Here is a 13,833-nt window from a genome sequence, read left to right as displayed (position 1 = left end):
GGTGTTTGCATTGCTCCCGCTTCAATACCCCTTCCTTCCTCGCCCACGTGCTGCGCACAAAAAGCTGAGCGGTGCGGAAACATAAGCCGCTTGTTTCCAGGAGCGTCGCAAATATACTTTTCGCAGTTTAGACCGTTTCTGAACATGGCATTCGGCGTTCTTCTGACTGGGATATACTCTTTTGTGCTGGGGAAATATGATGTCATCTTGAAGGATGAGCGCGCTAAAGAGTGCAGCAATCAGTGCAAGGTGAGCTTTTAAACTGAAGGCTACAAAACCGACTCCGCGAGCACAACCTAATATAAACATAGCATGAAAGGTGTTGCGTGAAGTTTGAAACCAAATAGGAGGAAAATATTATGCACTAGCGAAGTGCGTTACGCGCGCTCATTAAGAAGAAACGCAAAGAAATTCCTTGGGATATGCCGAGCCGAACCCTGCTTTATCAAAACCCTTTTTGTTTCTTATAAATTTAAGGGTAAAAGAGAGCATTGGTAACAGTTAGAGAGTAGGCGTGCTTATACTACAAAATGTTTTGCATGTAATGCACAGGTGGCAACGAGACCAGGACTGACACATGAGAACCCATGTTCACGGATCCACCTAATTTCTTTTGCCTCCTATCTTATGGTTCTTCTGTGAACATCCAGATGGGGCTCCATTCCCCAAGAAACAGTAACCTTTCTAGATGAGTAGTAATGTCGATAATTCCGCACAATTTTAGGATATTAGCTGCGTACGACGTCCAAGTGGCTCAGATTCCTTCTAGCAAGGTGAAAAAAACCACCTATTACACAAGAAAGACCCGCTAGAAAAGACGACATAGCCCTGGCATAGCCTACATGATTTACTGCGCTGAATGCAACACAACGTATGTCGGCGATACAAGGGATTTCAGAAGGTGTTTAAAGGAAAATCAGCGTGACGTCAAGAACGAAAAATTGGCTTCCATCTCCCAAGCAGAGTAGCATCAAAACACGAGCCCTAATGCACAGTTAATTCACGCGCATGCTTAAACAGAAAAATTTATTAGACAGACGCTCAAGTAGTCCCTTCACATTCCATTGGAAAGCTAAGCGATAAACAGGTAGCGGATCAATTTACCCGAGATATACAGAAGTGACAAAATGCCACAATAAGTCACATTTTCGTAATTAACTTTTTACCACACTGGAATTTGAGCACGAGGCTGGTGGGACAACCATGGCCGACATTTTGCACAATAGCTGTCATTGCTACCTTCTTATTTAGGCGACAACTTATTCCAACAGCAAATTTTTTCACGAGCTGTTTTCTGCGCTGCTGAAAGGTATCAGCGATTTTGCTTTTTCAGTTCAAAATGAGTCAAAAATTTCAAGAATGCCCCTTCACAATAGCTTAAATGTAAGTACTTCACACGCATGCCTTTTCCAGCGATCCCTGCTTAACTCCGGCGTAGCACGGAGCTGGTATGTCCCTTGACAATTTTTTAAAGCTTTTAGAATTTTATCTCAGCGTCACTTTTATCTCTTTTAACAAGCAACCTTTTCTTCAGCGTAATGGTGTTTGTATAGGTTCATGTGTGGCGCCAATTTTGTGTCACATTTTTTTTGGCATGCATTGATCGCCTTTTGGATCAAGATTTTATTGGTGGCCCTGTTTTAAAGGTCTTCAGATATGTAGACGATTTTTTAATTCTTTTAAAAGCCACTAATGACTCCACATTCGCAGACTCTATCCAACAGGTCCTAAGAACATTTGAAAAGCATGGTAAAGGCCTGAGTTTTACCCATGAAATTCCTGTCAACAACGAATTACGTTTCTTGGATCTGAGGCTGAGGTTGTGCAAAGGACATACCTGCTGGGCCTATTTCCCGCGTGCTAACAAAGAGCTATTGCCCTACGACTCAAATCATTCTAAGGCTGTGAAAAGAGCTATTGCTTCGCTTTGTCTGGAATCTGCGCTTCGCAGGTCGTGTGCACACCAAATGTATGCTAGCTTTAATAATCAGGTCAACCGCCTTTTGGCTGCAGGCTTCCCTTGCTCGATCATAGTGGCCATTGCTGAAACCCTTCTAAAGAAGTCTGGTGCCCGACAAAAAATGGCTGTCGCGGAACGCGCGAAGACAATGCCTGAGGTGATACCTCATGTACATAAGGTGTCGCATAACCTCAAAAAAGTGGCCAGCAGGCACAACGTGCCACTTGTGTTCTCGGCGCCAAATAAGCTGGCGAAGCTGTGCCCGCGCATTTGCGGCGAACGTGAGCGTGGATGCAAAACTAAACATGAAGTAGCCTATGTCGGATGTGCTCTAGGAGTGGTGTATATGATCCCCCTTTCCTGCGGAAGGTGCTATGTCGGGCAGACGGGGCGTTGCCTTAACGATCGTTTAAGGGAACATGCAAATAACTTGAGGGTAAAAGACAAGCTGGCGAACTTAGTTTCGCATGTTCTGGAGTGCAAATGTGTGCCACGATTTAACGAGGCTAAGGTTCTAGGCAGAAGCGCAAGCAGAACATCCAGAGTCTTGCTGGAAGCTTTCCACATAAACAAAAAACGAGATCAGTTTGTGAGCGATGCCTCGATAACGTTGTTCTCTGCGGAGCGGGCATTTCTTGAGACGCGTTTAAAAAATAACTGATTAATTTTTTTATTAGTCCTGTTTGTTTCTTCCTTTTTCCTTTTCTGTTATTCACGCTGTCGATTACTGGCTCTTTGTGGCTTGCTGTGTTAAGATATATATTTTAACTTTTTGATATGAAAAGATGTTGACGCCCCTGGCTGTGTGCATGATATGATGTGACAAGGCTTTAAATACTTTCCTGAAGCGAAAAATAAAACCAGTTGTTAGTAGCGCTCATCCCTTGTGTCGTCGTTCTCTCGCCGTGTTTGTCTCTTTTTTAGCGCTGACCTGTTTCAAACGATAAGAAGACAGATCTCGGTGGCTACGCTCCCAAAACATATGCATCCAGAAATCCACAAAGGCAGACGGGAGGCTAGGGTCACTCATCTACGCCGGCGTCTAGAGTCAGATCACAAAGCAGTCTATGTAGACGCGGCGGCGTACACTGAACCGAGCATCTTTGTTGCAGTCGCCCTTGACCACAATTTTCAACTGCTGACGAGTGTTTCACTCCGGGCTGAGGATCCTGCCGCGGCGGAAGCTTCCTCCATCGCCCTTGCCATAAGGCATTGTGATCTCGCGGACAAATCAGCTCACATAATAACTGACTCGAAGCGAGCCTGTCAATATTACATTACCGGTAGAGTCCCAAAAATGACAGCGGCTCTACTCATGCCGTCGGGCCTCTCACCCACACTTCAACGCCCCTATAACATTACTTGGTCCCCGGGCCATTCAGGTCTTGAAGGCAACGAGGCGGCAAACGATCTTGCTCGTGGGATAACAATCCGAGCGGATCCATGCCTGTACCTCACCCCTCTACCATCAAACTATGGGGAACGGCTGGAGATGCTTAGATTAGATCGTAGAATATAACCCCATCCCCATATTAAACTCACCACGGAAGAAGCCACATTTTGAAGACGAATACAAACGAATACCTTCCCGAACCTGTACTTGTACAGCTTCATTCACCCTTCCAAATACCGCCCCTTCTGTCCATGGTGCGGCGAAAAGCCTACGCTGTTTCACATTTCCTAGAATTGTCCCCAAAAACCACCTCATCTAAAAACATAACAGACATCATACGAGCAGTGGGAGGCAGCCCTGACCAGCAATGGTCTGGAGGACCAGTGTCGCATCATCAGTCTGGTTCAGGCATCCGCCCAAACCACCGGAGTCCTGAACTGAGGAGTCCGCCTACCTGACTCGTAGACCACTTCAATGAAATAATAAATCTTTTATCTCTCTCTCCATTATGTAGCCCATAATGAGCCCCTCTGTTCTCTTCTCTGTTCTCTCACCTTCTCTGCTCTTTTGTCTAGCTGCTATGCATACAGTTTTGAAAATCATGTTATAACTTCGGCTACTTAGGTGTACATGTAAAAAATATTTGGCTACTTTTACTGTAGCATAGGTGTCCTTGAATTCTCTTTTGCTAGCTTTGCTACATGCCTTGTAAAAATATCTTGTGGCATTGAATAAGACAAAGCATATCTTAGCCACTTTTTTTTCACAGTTAGCAGGGACGGCCCAGTGTGGCCTGTAGAGATGGCTCTAAGCGGTTGCAATATATTGTTGCATACATGTTGGGAGGGATCATGCAAGTTGTGTGTTATGTATATTGTGGCAGTAAACATTGCTACCTTAAAAAAGGCGTCGGTCTGCCATACAATGTCAGCGAAGCTTAAAGAACCCCACTTGGTCTAAGTTAAATTGGAGCCCTCCACACAGTGTCCTGAAGCCGTTATTGTTATCTGCCTTGCTGTGAGAAGCGGCCCTTGCAAGTGATCTGAATGCTTAGAACCAGTCAACTGGTTGAGCTTATTGCATTAACTAGTAATCAACTCGAATTTTTTGTAACAGGAATCTTAACACGTGGATGCACCGAAAGATGTGCATCTCACTGGAAGAGGGAGTGCTAGGCACCATAGTGGGCAATGCACAGTACGCAGAATCTAATGTGGGTTTTGTAGGTGTGCAAGTGTCTGCAGGTACTGTGCAGTGAACTGCACCAGAGGCTGAGGATGTGTATAGCAAGCTATACCTAAAGAAAACTGATGTGCGCTTAGGCAGCTTTGATATCAATACATTCAGCAGGAAAAATAATCTGGCAGCTTTTTTGCACATCTGTTGCGGTTTTACCAGTGCCAGGGTTCAGAGCATCTTGTTTAGGGTTTCCTTTCGAATTATTAACATTCTAGCCTTGTCGTTTTGTATGTGGCATTCAGCTTAAAATAAATTTCAGCAGTCAGCTTTTCATGCTTTGCTGTCAAAATAGGAAGAAATGAAGAGGAATGGTCTTCTAAATTGATGCAGCCAGCCAGTGCTTTACTGTTCTGCACCCTGTGTGCATAAGAAGTCTCAATACACGGATTTTGTCACCATGAATTATACTCGCATCAAATATTTTTTTTAATGGAACTACATCTTATCTCCTTTTTGTGCCTGTCTTTATGGGTATTTCCTAATCATTTCGTTAATTCCTTAATTCTTCTTAATTTTTTTTTCTGCAGCAGCAGAATTTTCATATCAATTTATTTCTCTAGGTAGCCAAGTATTAGAATCTCTGAGCCTGGTAAAGAATAAAATAACCCGAGATGCTAGAGGGCTGTTGATTGTCTCAGAAAGCTTGACTTTGTGTTACAAGGACTCTCATGCTGAATATCAGCTGCAGCGCCAAAATATGATAGGAATTCAGATTATGATGCAGGCGTATCCAGCTGTGGTGTAAATATGTGCAGTTAGCTATGAATACAAAAGAAAAAAAAACACTTAACGCAATAATTCACACTCATTCACACAGCGTGATAACGAACAGGGGCTAGGAGAGGCACCTCAAAAAGTTTTTCGGCGTCTTCCCCCTCGTCCGTGTTCATCGTCACAGTGTGTGAATGAAAGTATTAAATACTTGCTCATCCAGCAACTGATTTCAAGAAATTTGATGCAATTGGGATGATTTATGTGGGTAACAATGATTTACTATAAAGCAGAAGGCAGTTTATTTACCGCAGAGGCAAGGCGTATTGAATGTGTAGTATATATTTGCACCACTGAGCTAAATTTATTAGCAGTATTTGCTAGTTGTATTTGCACTGTGATCATTATAGTTTATTTTACACAAATTCGTGATTTTGTTTCGTTGTTCTTCAGGCATTGTGGCTACAGAGCTGGAGTCAAGCTGCTATCAGGCAAATGCAACATATTCGAGTTTGTCCGAAAATATGCACGATTTGTTTTGAAGTAAGGGGCCTCCAGCTTGACTATACTTCCAATTTTGCCTACCAAGAAAGGTAAGGATGCTTTTGAGCAAATGTGAGCATTTTTTCTTTCTTTACATGTGCTTGCTCTTCAGCTTTGGGAAGAAAAGAAATGATGTGGTTATGTGCATGCTCCAGTGTACAATCATGTGAAAATATATGACACTGCGAGTATGTGCTCACTATGCCTAACTCGGTGCAGGTGCCACGTGATGAAATGCTCGTGCCATCAAGAGAAGCACACCGAGATTGGTGGATGTTAGTGCACCTGTCTCAACATCAGGAGCGCTTGCCGTTTTATACCATTTGCCGGGCGTTCGCAGGGATCTCTTAGTTTTGCTCATGATAGTATGTCCAAACTCACAGCATCTCTATCAAGACATTGTACGGTACACCGACCACACAAAATCGAATGGTACACCGACCACACCACGAAACAATAAACCAAAGCACACCAGAGCCGGTATCAGACAACCGGGTCACAGCACAGAACACCAGACCAGAACACACTAAATCACATCACATTAGTCCACATCAGGACCCGTGTCGGTAATCCCGGTCTGGTCGGAACACCAGACACGGTCACACCAGAACCCGTGTCTGAAAAAAGCCGGTTTGGCGTAAACACCAGAAACGAGCTGGTGTTTTTTTTTTTCAACTGGGTATAATGCATTTCTTCGAATTGTGCCTATGAACTACTGGCAACGTATTGATTTATTTTAATATAATTTTTGTGCATAGTGTTTTGTTCAGGTGTAGTTTAATTTGAGCCCTCTACACATGGTGAGTCCACTTCAGATTCAGTTGGGACTTGGAAATTGCCTCGTGTTGCGTTTGGAATTGCAGACCTGAAAGCTTCATTTTGTAGAAGTGTAGTTGAATGAGGATATGCTGTAGATAATATGTAGACTACTACAAGAAATTAGCTCAAGCATTATCCTTGCTGTTCATAGTGGCGGCTGACGGTTATGTGCTTACATCACTCATGTAGCGCCAGACTACAATTTTGTCATGGTTCAAGGTGGCCTTAAAGTAATGGCTTCAATTTTCCCCCTTATTGTTTGGGAAGCATACGCCATTGAGTCATGCATAAAAGGAAGTTAATATGATGATGAATATGGGCGTTTAGAAGACAACAGAGAATTCTGTTATAGTTAGGCTGAGTCACACCACTGTGATCATACGTCTGTTGGAGTCATCTGTGTGATCCTGTTCTACATGCTTCTGAATTTTTGTTGAGTTGCACATGATTCCTCGAAGAGGGAGTTTTTATTAAAGATTTATTGTATGGTTTTCATGGCATAGTTCGCTTTGTATAATCTATATAATCTATTTCAGATCAAAAAGCTAGCACTCATTGGGGGTGAGACAGCTGATGAGGCTACAAAACTTATTATGAAGACTGTAGTGAAGACTCCTGTGGCACTCAGGTACACAATAGAAGGGCGGGGCGAAAAACAAGCATATAAGAACCTGCGGCTGTACAGCGCAATTGTTGTTGAGTACATGTGAATCTTCTGAATGTTATAGACATGGTGAGTACATGTGAATCTTCTGAATGTTATAGACATTTTTTGAACACACTATCTAATTGCAGGAAAAAGCTACTTTCAATCCACCTGGTGTGGTTTTCAGCACTTCCGTTATCAATTACTGAGCAGGCATCCAAATTTAAAGGACTATAGGTACCAAATTGTTGCTTGTGTATTATCTTCTTTCAAACCATGCATTAGACATTCTATACATGCCATCATCATCATAACCATCATCATCATCATCATCAGCCTTACTACACCCACTGCAGGGCAACGGCCTCTCCCATGTCTCTCCAATTAATCCTGTCCTTTCCCAGTGGCACCGACCCTTTGCCTGCAAACTTCTTAATCTCATCCGCCCACCCAACCTTCTGAAACCCTCTGCTACGCTTACTTTCTCTTGGAATCTACTCCATTACCCTTAAGGACCAGCGGTTATCTTGCCTTCGCATTACATGCCCTGGCCAAGTCCATTTCTTCCACTTGATTTTGACTAGGGTGTCATTAACCTGCGTTTGTTCCCCCACCCACTCTGCCCACTTCCGGTCTCTTAACGTTACACCTATTATTTTTCTTTCCATGGCTCGCTGCGTTCTTCTTGAATTAAGCTGAACTTGTTTCGTTAGCCTCCACGTTTTTGACCCGTAGGTTTATGGTTTTATGGTTTATGGGGGTTTAACGTCCCAAAGCTACTCAGGCTATGAGGGACGCCGTAGTGAAGGACTCCGGAAATTTCGACCACCTGGGGTTCTTTAACGTGCACTGACATCGCACAGTACACGAGCCTCTAGAATTTCGCCTCCATCGAAATTCGACCGCCGCTGCCGGGATCGAACCCGCGACTTTCGGGCCAGCAGCCGAGAGCCATAACCGCTGAGCCACCGCGGCGGCTTTTGCCCCGTAGGTGAGTACCGTTAAGATACAGCTGTTGTACACTTTTCTCTTGAGGGAAATTGGTAAACTGCCAATCATGATCTGAGAGAACCTGCCATATGCGCTTCACCCCATTCTTATCCTTCTAGTTATTTCCCTCTCATAATCCGGATCGGCTGTCACTACCTGCCCTAAGTAGACGTATTCCTTTACAACGCCCAAGCTCTCGCTGCCAATTGTGAACTCCATTCTCCATTTACTTTTATTCCCACCTGTTCCCAATTCATGCTCGGAATACCTCCTGTAAACACGCGGTGAATAGCATTGGCGAGATCGTGTCTCCTTGACTGACGCCCTTCCTTATTGGAAATTTACTGCTGACTTTATGGAGGACTATAGGAGCTGTGCAGTTGCAATATATATTTTCCAGTATTTTGACATAAGGCTCTTCTACCCCCTGATTACGCAATGCATGTATAACTGTTGAGGTTTCCACAGAGTCGAATGCTTTCTCGTAATCAATGAAGGCTATATATAGAGGTTAATTATATTCTCTGCATTTCTCTGTCACCTGATTGGTAGTGTCAATATAATCTATTGTGGAATATCCTTTACGAAAGCCTGCCTGATCATTTGGTTGATTAAAGTCTAAGGTTGCCCTGACTCTATCCGCGATTGCCTTAGTAAGTACTTTATAGGCAACGGATAGTAAGCTGATCGGTCTGTAATTTTTCAAGTCCTTGGCGTCTCCCTTCTTATGAATTCAGATAATGTTTGCATTATTTCAAGCTTCTGGTACGGTCGCGGTCACTAGGCATTGCGTATACAGTGTGGCTAGTTTTTCTAGCACGATGCCCCCTCGATTCTTCAAGAGATCTGCAGTTTTCTGATCCTCCCCAGCTGATTTTCCCCTTTCCATTGCTCCTAAGGCTTTCTTTACTTCATCTTTCGTTACTGGCGGGATGACGCATCGCTTTGCTCTACTGTCTCTGTCATTAACGTTCTGATTACATTGGCTAATGTACAGATCTGTATAAAAATCTTCGGCTACTTTAACTATGTTATTCATATTGCTAATGACATTGCCCTCTTTGCCTCCTAACGCACACATCTTGTTTTTACCTATGTCTAGTTAGCTTTTCACTGCTTTTGCGCTACCTTGGTTTTTAGAGCATGCTCAATTCTCTCTTTAATAAACTTCCATGTGTAGGCTACCTTGCGCTTATTTATTAACCTCGATAGCTCTGTCAGTTCTATTCTGTCGGTAGGGTTAGACGCCCTCATGCTTTGGCGTTTCTTAATCAGATCTTTCGCCCCATGAGATAACTTTCCGGTATCCTGTCGAACTATCCTACCACTTACTTCTACTGCGTACTCCGTAATGATTGCTGTCAGATTATCGTTCATTGTATGAACATCAAGATTGGCTTCCTCAGTTAATGCCGAATATCTGTTTTGCAACGCTATCCTAAATTCCTGTACTTTCCCTCGTACGGCTAACTCGTTAATGGACCTCCTCTTGACTACCTTCTTCCGTTCCCTCTTCAAGTCTAAGCTAATTCGAGACCTTACCCTTTTGTGCTCGCTACAACACACCTTTTCGAGGACGGCCACATCGTCAACGATGCCAGATTGAGCGCATAGTATGTACGACCACTAAATAGTTTATAATTGAATTTCTTCTTGACGCTGTTTCGGTTTCATCAGTCGAATGATGACTGCGATGTGTATTTGGTGTTTAATTCATATGAGGCATAAAACATCGGTTATATAATTGCTGACAGGTCATTTTTTCTCATTCTGGTTCTTGGAAGAGTGAATTAAATGTCGTAGTGAATTAAAGCTACATATAAGCGATTGTATTCGTTTTCCTAGTTGGATCATTTGACCGAAACATCAGCTTGACGACAGTCGTCGTTCTTTCGATGAAACCAAAATAGCATGAGAGAAGAAAATTACAAACTATTTAGCGGTTGTAGGCAAATACCATCCGGTAATCTATGTATTTTAACATCTAACGCATCTTTTGGCAAAAAAAAACACGCAATACAATAAACTAAGGTGTTTATAGTCCTTTAAAAGCTCATGCACCTTTCGGTTATAATTATGATGGATATCAATGCTTATTATGGTTATGGATATCAATGGCAAGATAAACTTGCTGATATTTCGAGCATTGCACATTGTAGCATCGCAAACGGTTATGAAGCATTTCCTGGAAGATGTGACTAATACTGTGCAAAGTGATTTTAATCCATCATTCTGGTTATCATTTAGATATGTGTGTTTATTTTTTAACCTTTACAGCTGCTGTGCAGCGCAGAGTTCAAAAAGCCACCATGGAAGGTATTAAGAACGGAGTGGCTGCGTTCCAGCGAGGGGCAAGAGACAGGGATGGCGGTCGAAAAGCTTGAATGAAGGGGGTGGACTCTTCATTCTATTAATTGGGGCTTCGTGAACAAGAATTCCCAAAAATAGACTCCGAATGTCTTGGAAAAACAAATAAATAAATAAGAAGCGTTATTGCTTGCATTGTAATGTCAGATATGTGAAATGTAATTTCAGTAGTAGCATGTACAGAAAAAATAGTGATGTCCCAAGCTAGCCCAAGCTGACCCAGGATGGACTAGCTCAACCGGGCCTGGAATGAGCTAATCCAAGGGAACCCAGTGCGCAGCTGCGCGGTGTTATGTAGTAAGCCAACTGGGCTGCCCTTGTGGGTTCCCCCCGATGCCGACTTGCAAATCCCGCACATATCCCACGTCAGGCCTCTATGGGCCGCCTGTGCCGGGCCGACAAGGGCCCGCAATTCAGAGCCCCATTTGTGCTACTGGGGTAGGCGACCAAGACGAACGTGACCCGTGAGGACAAACAGGTGTCTGTCCTCACAAAAATAAAAAAAATCAGGTAAATGACGACATAGTGAGAAGCTAGACTCTGCGACTGTTTAAGAAGGCGAGCTCTCTTTTGGACACGGTGATAGACCGCTTACAGACACATTTATCTTCGAAAGCAGGGATACGCGCTTCATCAATATTTTCACGTGTTAAATGATCCCGGTGTCTGGCCACGATCGAGCACTTATGCAAAAGTGGCACACAACTACACGCATAAGAGTGCAAAGCCAGATTACTGAGAGTAAAAGTTTTCAAGTTCTTTTTGTGTTCACAAATCTTTCAAGCAAGGACCACAGCTACCAACATAACCGCTTGCCACAAGAAAGTGGGTTGTCATAAACAGTGCCTTCAGTAATATAAACTTGGCGAATTCTTTCCTGTGATTAATGGTGCACAACAGGTTTTGGGCACGCTTATCAGCGGGCAAAGTTTTTTTTTTTTTTTTGGATAGCCCATGTAGTTTTTCAGGGGCTGAAAAAATCACTCGAACATTCGCCTTCGTCCCAATTTTCTTGAGATTGTGGGACAGGTAATGAATGTGCTTTGCCTTTCTTTCGATCTGAAGGCAGAGGTGCTAGTTGTTCTTCCTGGCGCTTCTTCAGTAAGCCTTTACGACAGAAACACAGATATAAGCTGGGTAGTCTGCTTCATGGAGCCTTGCGAGTTGTTCGTGAAAGCTCTGGCTAATGGGGGGCATGAATTTTCCAGGAATTTTTTCAAGCATTAATTACAAATGCCTCGTTTTACGAGTTTAGAATGCAGATGTGTAGGGGAGTACAGGTTTGTTAGCGCGAGGTGAATAGCTTCAATACACGTGGTTGTCCAGGAATTTAAAACGGATATCAAGAGAGCGAATCTCGTTGCCAGATGGCATTTCGTTAGTAAATAGCAGTGGTGAACATCACTCTTCTGCATTAGCTAAAATACCGCATGCAACCTTCTCTAAGCACGATGGCGTACACGCAACCAGAAAAAGGAAATTGTCAACAAGCTGAAAGATTTTGAACACATGTGGATGGTAAGTCGCTCTTGGAGGCTTCTGTCAAGCTGTCAAGATGTGCCAGATACAGGTCACAAAATACAGGGCCAGATAATACCTATTAATGTATATTCCCTGTTTTTTAATGTGTGCAGCACCTTGCCAATTTATGAAGGTAGAGCAGAGATAAAAGTGTAATATTTATAAAGCACTGCTGAGGGACAAACTGGATTCATTCGGAAATGACACCGCGCCGAAATAATGGATGGAATCTTCGAATACAGTTCATTCATCATTTCAGCGCTGCGTAATTTCAGAATGAATACAGAGAACATAATTTTTAAATGCTGAATACTCAATGAATATAATTGTTTTCAGGTATCGTAAAATTATAATATAGAAAAATATATATATTCCGAAATCTTGCCTCAGTACGCTTGAATTTTTTTCTAATTATAGTTTTTGCTATCGTCAAAAGCGTTCCCAATTAGTTTCTTTCGGTAGCCTTGTCTGCATGGTGGGTGCGAGCCATCGGTAAGGTTTCAATGAAAGATTTTGTTACGAATCGTAAGAATTGACTATTGATGGCAGTGGTTGTTTTTAATGAAGCAAGGACCTCTGCAACCGAAGAGCGCCATGGCGCAGAGTACTATGGCGCTCTATTGTTATAGTATTGTACAATATTGTTATAATATTGTACAGTATTGTTACATTACTGTAACAGTATGTAACAATTTTGTGACAGAACGTAACAACCTTGCAATATTCGAAATGTATTTGCAAGAAACCTGGACTCCTACCAGAAATGCTAGAGTGACAGCACTAAGTCACAAGGACCGTATGTCATTGTTTCTCCTGCAAACACGACTGAAAACCACATTGTAGGTGCCAAAGCGCACGAGCTGCAATGAACCACATGGGAGAGCTTCGAGGCGGCGTTAAAAGCTGAAAACGCTAATTTTAATCCTAAATAAAATTGAGGGAGACTCCTCTAGTAGCAACGCAGAAAATAGACGGGAGCACGGAGAGGCACACTGAGGCCGAACAAGCGAACCGCCACCGCAGAAGAGATTCAAGCAAAGGTCAGAACACTTTGACCACTGCAGGCATGCAATGTAGGCGTGCTGAGGTACGGGCTGAACGATCTGTTCTGGACAAGCCATCAGCTGCACTTTTCGCATGGGCCACGTTTAGGAAGAAGCTAAGTCACCTCTGCGGCGCTGCGGCGTTGTGATTTTGCTTCGGCGGGCTACATCAGCGCCTACGCATAAACGAGTATGACACTATCGTTTGCGAACGCCATTAAGTTTACGCTCAAAAGAGCACTGCTTAGCTTCACCACGTTAGCCCGAGACGATTGCCTTCCTCTCCTGCCATTTTCTCGTACACCTCAGCTTCGCTCGCCTGTGTCTCAGCATGAAGGGTAATTACGAGGCTAGCAAATAAAAATCATGACCAAATGTCTGATTGGGTACCAGCGCATAGTAGTTGTCGGAATTTGTACGCCGTCTCCCAAGACAGCTGTGCTGATCTTGACACGCTTGAACCCGTGCTTGCTACACTGAGTAACGAATAATCGTAATTATCTAGCAGCTGTAGTCACTACTGGGGGCGGGCATCACACGCACAGTTCAGTGCACCATCCCATATTTATTTCTCCTTATTAATGTAGCTTCCTATTAGTCA

At 43.3% G+C, this 13,833-nt stretch overlaps 1 pseudogene across 1 annotated transcript in view; it reads left to right on the top strand.

Moving 5' to 3' along the window:
- LOC144120107 (3-oxoacyl-[acyl-carrier-protein] reductase FabG-like) overlaps positions 1 to 13,833 on the top strand; it is a 173,781-nt pseudogene that overhangs the window by 82,622 nt on the left and 77,326 nt on the right. The gene's annotated exons all lie outside the window — the stretch shown is intronic.

The sequence above is a fragment of the Amblyomma americanum genome, chromosome 2 (genome assembly GCF_052857255.1).
Source record: "Amblyomma americanum isolate KBUSLIRL-KWMA chromosome 2, ASM5285725v1, whole genome shotgun sequence".
NCBI classification, from domain to species: domain Eukaryota; kingdom Metazoa; phylum Arthropoda; class Arachnida; order Ixodida; family Ixodidae; genus Amblyomma; species Amblyomma americanum.
This window is presented reverse-complemented; position numbering and strand designations above follow the sequence as displayed.